We start from the raw sequence: 8,202 nt of genomic DNA, 5'->3' as shown, positions 1-8,202 counted from the left end.
GATGATATACTAATCTACAACAAGTCTTGGAAGGATCATGTTGAACATGTTGACAGGGTGCTACAACTATTGGAGGAGAAACAATTATATGCAAAAAGATCCAAATGTTTCTTTGGAGTACAAGAGGTGGAATATCTGGGTCATATTGTATCTCACGAAGGAGTTAAGGTAGACCCTAGCAAAATTAAAGCCATTAAGGAATGGAAAATCCTCACATCCATAAAGCATCTGTGAGGATTTCTTGGGTTGACAGGGTATTATCGCAAGTTTGTTAAGAATTATGGGAGAATAGCAACACCTCTAACAACATTATTGAAGAAAGATGCATTTTCATGGACTACAGAAGCAACAAAGGCCTTCGAACATCTTAAAGAGGCAATGTGTCAAGCACCGGTCTTAGCTACACCAGACTTCACAAAAACCTTTATTGTGGAATGTGATGCTTCAGGAAATGGAATTGGTGCTGTTTTAATGCAAGATGAAAGACCCATTGCTTTTGAAAGTCATCCAATCAAGGGAAAGTTTTTACACAAAGCTATTTATGAGAAGGAAATGTTGGCAATACTACATCCACTTAAGAAATGGCGACCCTACCTAATGGGAAGACACTTCAAGGTAACAACAGATCATGATAGCCTTAAATACTTTTTAGAACAAAGATTATCCTATGAAGAGCAACAAAAGTGGGTCACAAATATGTTGGGTTATAACTTTTAAATCATATATAAAAAAGGGAAGCAAAATGTGGTGGCAGATGCGCTCTCGAGAAAGGATGAGGATGTGGAAGCATTGTTGTGTGCCATTTCTATTATCCAACCAGATTGGATAAACGAAGCAAGGGAGGAATGGAAGAATGATGAAGAAGTGTGGGCACTTATTCGAAAATTACAACAAGATTCCAGTACATCTGATACATTTAGCTGGAAAAATGATTCGTTATGGTACAAAGATCGCTTATACCTCTATAAGAATTCCCAACTCAAACAAAATATTCTTATGGAATTGCACACTTCTCCTTTAGGAGGGCACTCAGGATTTTTAAAAACTTACCACTGGGTTAAGAAGGAATTTTTTTGGGATGGCCTTAAATCGGATATTCAAAAGTTTGTGGCGGAATGTTTGGCTTGCCAACAAAATAAAGTTGAAACAATTAAGACCCCGGGTCTATTACAACCTTTATCCATTCCAAGCCAACGTTGGGAGGAGGTTCCAATGGATTTTATCACAGGTTTACCTAAGTCTGAGGGAAAGAGTGACATCATGGTGGTAGTTGACAAACTTACCAAGTATGCACACTTTTTGTGCATTATCACATCCATTTAAAGCCAGTACAGTTTCTACTGCATTTATGGAAACAATTCAAAAGCTACATGGAAACCCAAAGATTATTGTAAGTGACAAAGATCCCATTTTCACTGGAAATTTTTGGACAGAATTATTTTCTTGTCTTGGTACTCAGTTAGCTCATAGCTCATCTTATCATCCTCAATCTGATGGGCAAACTGAGATAGTAAACAAATGTTTGGAAGGATATCTTCGTTTCTTTGTATCTGATAAACATACACAATGGGTCAAATGGTTGCCTCTGGCTGAATGGTGGTATAACACTTCCTTCCATACAGCAACAAAAATGACCCCATTTATGGCACTTTATGGATATCAGCCACCATCCATCACATCATATTGAAGAGAAAATTCTAAGGTTCATGCAATGGAACATCACATCGAGCATCAAAAACAAGTCCTCCAACTCTTAAAGGATAACCTCGTGTTGGCGCAGAATAGAATGAAACAACAGGCAGATCAACATCGCAGCGAAAGAAGTTTTGATGTAGGTGCTTGGGTATTCCTACGGCTACAACCATATAAACAAATGTCCCTCAAGCAAGCTAAGAAGGATAATAAATTATCACCAAAGTATTATGCTCTGTACAAGGTGTTGCAAAAGATTGTTACTATGGCATACAAATTGGAGCTTCCTGCAGCTTCTCGAGTGCACCCAGTTTTCCATGTTTCATGTTTAAAGAAGGTTATAGGCGACAAGCTCCCAGTTCAAACAATATTGCTAGAACTTGACGGGGAAGGAAAAATTATATTGGAACCGGAAGAAGTCACAGAAACAAGAACTCGACAGCTACGAAATTGACCAATTTCGGAGTATCTCATCAAGTGGAAGAACTTATCCACTGAAGATTCCACATGGGAGGATGAGAATTTTATACAGAAGCATCCAAAACTGCTCAAGCGTTGAGGACAATACTTTTTTGAAGGAGAGGGGCATGTTAGGTACCTATAATACTAGTGATTACCCCATTACTATTGTAGTTGTATCCCTTATTAATATTGTTGTGCCCCTATTGTCCCCATATTGTTATTACTTTGCCCCATAGAATCCCTCTATTGTTAATTTTGTGCCTTTATATTATTATTGTTAGGTCGACTGGATTATATTGTGACTCCTTAGACTCCTATATATAGAAAGGAGGTTTTTTCATTTGAATCATCAAAGAATCATTCATTTGTGTAATGTAAAGGAGGTTGCCCCCTCGAAGAGGCTGAATTCTAAGGCGTTGATCTATCTTTTCTATCTTTTTGTTAGCTGGTTTCATATCATGAATACAAAAATAGAAAGAATGGCTTGAAATTTTCATATTAGCACACAGTCCATGTCATCAATGCCATGTCATGTCTTGTCAAGGTGCCATGCCAAGATGTATATGAGTGGAAGTCCAAGAGTCATGTATAGAATGTGAAAAGTCATGAAGGAGTCAAAAGGTCAGAGAGAAGTCAAACATTCATGAGGGTACTCCAAGAGTCACAAAGGAGGTGAATGGCCTTCCGATTTGTTATATATACACCCTCATAACTCATGCAAAGGACTTTGCACCATGGATGCTCCTACTAGATATTAGAGATGAATATAGCTCTTTTCTACGAGAAAGTGGTTGCTCTAACGCTCCACTATTGGATCGAGTGGTGTTCACTGTACTGATGTATATTGTAAATTTTGCTTAATTTCAAAGCTCATTGAGCCAACCCACTTTCATGCATATGTCGTAAATATTGTAAGATTATTCTTTGAATGTTTACAATGTATTATTTTTTTATCTATACTAAGTAAATTAAACTATTTCGGTGTCTTTGGTACTTATCTTGTTGAAGGTGTGTTGTATTTGTTTAAAAATCATTTATTTTGTGTGAACTATTTCGTTAGTTGTCCAATAATTTATTCATATGTATATGCTCGTGTGTCTTTACTAGATTAGTACTATTACTCTTCTTTTAAAGGCTCACTTTTCCTCTCCCTTTTGGTAGAAGAACCTTGATACATTCTGCAGTTGAAAATTCCACAAGGTATACTCACTTGTTCATCCAAAAGTACCTATGCATTACTCTCTTGTGTTGACCATTGTAGCCAAGGAAAATCTCTAAGAACATATGGAAACGAGGCCTTATTTCCAGAAGAGATCCCACACCAAACGGTGTGAAGTCTAATTGGGACTTTTCATTTGGGAGACTCCATTAGTTGATGAATTTCCAACATTGTCAATGGGTACTAAAGGAGTTTTCTAGACCAAATCATAGATAATGAGCTGAAGTCAATAGGAAGTGATTCGTTACAGGAGGGCCTACAACATGAAACTCATATCAAGTTTTGAAGAACAAATTTGGAGTGATTTAGGACTGACTCAAGGCTGACCGATGTGATTGAAGGCTATGATTTTCAAGGTAATTTTGACTAAGGTTGGAATTATCTTGAACATATTGGCGACATGACATTTCGACTTGGCAACATTTAACTCAAAAAATAATATCAAGAGTCATTCTAAAGACTTTCAATGAGGCATGATCAGCTGAGAGGCAAATGAATTTTCCAACTGTTGATGTTTCGATTAATACCCTCAAAATTTTTTCCCCACATGAATTTTGGAGCCTACCAAGGATCCTACGATCTATTATTCCATGGTTCATTGATGTTTTGTAAAGTGTTTAAGTCTTCTTCCAAGTTTTAACTGTCAAAGTCACTCGCACAAACATGCTCAATCTTTAATGAGTTCATGAGAAAACTTCCTTTATGATAGCTTGAACAAGCACAACATCGTCTCTCAAGACAATGCCTCGGTTATGTTCAATTCATATTGAAAGTCAGTGCACACTTTTTTTGATAGTCTCCCTCACTTACATTGCATTTGTATTTTATTGCAGTGAGTTTTCTTAACTATCGCTTTTTATGCACTGTCACTTTCATAAGTGTCACTTTCACACTTGCGATTATCTCTTTTTCTCGTTTTCACTGTAATAATTGGCATTCTCATGATATATTCGCTATGACATGTGTCACTTTCAAGGTATTTCACAGTTTTCAAGTGCCATCTTATGTTTTTCTCATGTCACATGTGTCGCTTTTGTAAATTCACTCCTCCATGTGTCACACCTTTGCACATTACCAAAGTTAGTTTTGGCGCACCCTTCTGCATTAAAGGGTTGTACATATGATTGGAATATGTTCTAGACACATTCTTATAGTGAAGCACACCTTTTGGTAACAATCATCACTCTTCTCATAACTTGTGCTCTAAGTGTTTTAACATGTTGTTTCAACTGTTACAGTTAGAAATAGATGTTGCTTTGCTGTTGATTTAAGGTGTGACTCTTGTTCATGAGTCCTGTGCATTTTTCTAGCTTGTATTGATGGTATTTATGTGTGCGGTACATGTTTGAGTTGTGTTAGGATGCATTTATTTCTCCTACTTTGCTAGTCCCACACTTAGCCATTGTGAGAACTCTTCTTGGTCCTTTATCCAAATGCAAGTTCTAAAGGAATTAAACCCCTTACTAGGTGATAAGTGCAACCTACACATGAGCCTCATTGATGTATTTTCTCCCATACTTGTGCATTAAGTATTTTTCAAGGTATCCTCTCTCTCATAGTGAATTATTACATCCTAAGGATAAGTCACATAGCCTTGTGATTCCTCCCTCAGTGAAAAGCACATTCCAGATGAACAAGTAGCCACTATTGGAGAGAATTGTTCCCTCCCAAGATTAAGCGCACTTCAAAAGAATGATGAACACTTCAAACGCTCATTGAAAAGTGCACTTCATAAGAACAAGGAACTTCTCTCCCTTAAAAAGCGCACTCTCGACAAACAAGGACCTTGTTTCCTTCAAAAGCACACTCTAAGATCTTGAGTACACTTCAAAACACTGAGTGCACTTCGGGACTATGAGCGCACTCCTTTGGCTCAAAGAACTGCGCCCTCCTTGAGCACATGGCGCACTCATGAAGCATGCAGATTATTTTTTCTCTTAGAGTGCATGGTGCACTCACGAAGAATGAAACCTTAGATAACATGTTGCAATCATGAAGCATGAAGCTTCATCCTTCCCTTTGAGCACATGGTGCAGTTATGAAGCCTGCAGCTTGAGCGTACTCCTTCAACATGAATAAATGTTCCCTCTTTGAGTGTATGAGTGCATCCTAAAGGCTTGAGTGTTTCTCCTTTGTCTCTTTGGAGTGCACCCTTGCACCCTCTTATTGTCTTTGAGCACATGAGTGCACCTTGAAGGCTTGAAGGCCTGAAGCCTCACTCCTTCATCTCTTTGGAGTGCGCCCTTGCGCCCTCTTATTCTTTTTGAGCGCATGAGTGCACCTTGAAGTCCTGAAGGCTTGAAGCCTCACTCCTTTATCTCTTCGGAGTGAAACCTTACTCTCTTGAGTTCTCTCTCCCTTGTTTGAGAACAAAAGAACACCCTAAAGGCCTCTTATCAGCCTTGATGAATTTGAATGCACCCTCACAATCAAGCCTTCTTCTTTTAACCCTTTCACAGGCCTATTATGAGATGATCATCTCATGACCTAGGTAATTATAGAATAGATGATTTAAGACTGATTTTGCCTTTCCGTGAATTATCTTCATTCGCAGGGGTATTATCTCAACATGACAAGGAGATTCTTAAGAATATAGCAAGGAGAAAGCATAAAGAAACACCTGCGGAGAAGAAGAACAAGAAAAACAATCATGAAGACATGAAGCAGATCACGGATCGAGATAGAAAGAAGACATGAAGTAGATCATGGACTGAGATAGAAAGAAAACATTGCATGATGACTCAGAGGATTCTGATATTGATCAAAGACCCTTTGGAGGGTGAAGATGAGCAATAAAGCATGAATATGAATCATAATTCAGATCCACCATCAAGAATGCAAGATGAAGCAACAAGGAAGACAACTTGGCATTTCCACCTCATCATGAAGTCCATGTCATAATTGTCAAGTTGTGACATGTACACATGTCATCATAATGGTTAATGTATGTCCATGTGTCATGCCACATAATCTTGTGGAATGTCATGATGTATTCTCAAGAAAAAGACAAAATGTAATGAGTGAAAGTCCAAGAGTCATGTGAAATATGAAAAGTAACTTAGTCATATATGGACAAAATGTCTTTAGGAGAAGGCCAAAAGTAATTAGAATTTCAAGTGTTGTATACAAGTCCAAAGGACACATTATAAGTCCAAGGGTCATGAGGGTAATTCAAGAGTCATGGGGATATTTAAGGTCATTCTCGTTATTATAAAAGCAACCTCATAACTCAAGCAAAAGGATTTTGGAGGCTTTAGATTTGGAGAGCTAGTATCAACTTCTCTATTTGGCATAGGAGAGAAAACTATTCTTTGGAGAAGCAAAAAGGGACTTAATGTTCCACTAATGGAATTAGTGTCTCATCATTATAATTGTGTACTTGTATCTTTCACCTTATAATTGAAGCTCAATGAGCCGCCACATTTTCATGCATGTATTGTGAATGTCTTAGGACTATTCTTTGGATGTTTGCTATATATGTTTTTGTTCATATGTGCTAAGGAAATTGAACTATTTCAGTGGCCTCAGTACTTATCTTCTTGAAGTTGTGTTGTACGTGGTTTAATGATCGTTGTGTTTAAGCGAACTATTTTTCTAGATAACTAACAAACATTTCTTTGCTCGTGTGTCTCTCGTAGGTTATTACTATTAATTCCTTCTATATGCTCACTTTTTCCTCCCCCCCCCATGAAAGTATCCTTTTACACATTACAATTGGTGTTTCACAATGTCAAAATGTTTTTCAAGGGTTATGTGTATAATCTCTTATGTTATCCGTTGAAACCAAGGCGAACCTTTGTGTTATAGTGGCTAGGGTGATACTCTCGATGGGGCTCCTACTCCAAATGGTGTGAGGTCTAATTGGGAATTCACATTGGAGAAACCCCCTGTATGTTGGAGATATCCATCACCGTCAACACCGAACCATACACAAAAGTGACAGAGTGTCATGATCAAAAGTGACATATTGCCTTTTCACAATACAAAAAATAAATGTTTCTTTCCCATTTTCCTCCACCATTACTAGCAAGTACCTCTTTATTTTTATGCAAGCTTGAGGAGGATAACATATGCTTGTCATGTAAGCTCATACCTTGGACGAGTCCTTTGGAGTATTTTTAACAAACCTTAGGAAGGAGGGGTTCAATCTCATCATGATTGATGAGTCCTATATTGTTTAATTTTACGAGTTCAGTATAGGGGTAACTCGATTCCTTTTCATGTTTTAAGAGTTTAAAAAGAGGAAAAAAGAAAATTTATGTAGTATTTCAATGTAAAGTTTTAATGAGCATAGAGAAAGTGAAGCTCAGGGTTTTTCATGTTTAGGGAGTCAGGAGAAAAAAATAAGTAAAATCCAAAATGTCTTTTTTCGTAAATTTAGTCTCTAAAGCTTGGAAAAGGGTAAAATAATGTAGGAGAGAACTCTTGTACCCATGATTGACTAAAATATACCTTTTTCATAACTATTCTAATTGGTCTGTAAAAGGGGTAAACTTATACCAGGTAGACATCCTTTCATTTACTTTAACGAGTTCAAAATGAATAAGTATACTCGGCAATATTTTCATGTTTTGAGAGTCATGAAAGGGCTAAAAGATAACTTCAAGGTGTCAATTTTTTCGTAAATTTTAAAGAGTCTAAAAACATGATAAACGTATACTCACGTTTCCGACTTTAGAGTTAACTAACGAGTATGAAAAGATGAAAAGAACTCACATTTTCATGTGTGTTTTACGAGCATGAAAAACAACAAAAGAATCTCAGGATTTAGTGAATTTAACGAATGTTGAGAATAATAACCAAAATGAAATTGAAATAGGTCTAATTTT

Source organism: Pinus tabuliformis, chromosome Q (assembly GCF_031772625.1).
Source record: "Pinus tabuliformis cultivar Carrire ecotype Pingquan chromosome Q, CPIR1, whole genome shotgun sequence".
In the NCBI taxonomy this organism is placed as follows: Eukaryota; Viridiplantae; Streptophyta; class Pinopsida; order Pinales; family Pinaceae; genus Pinus; species Pinus tabuliformis.
This window is presented reverse-complemented; position numbering follows the sequence as displayed.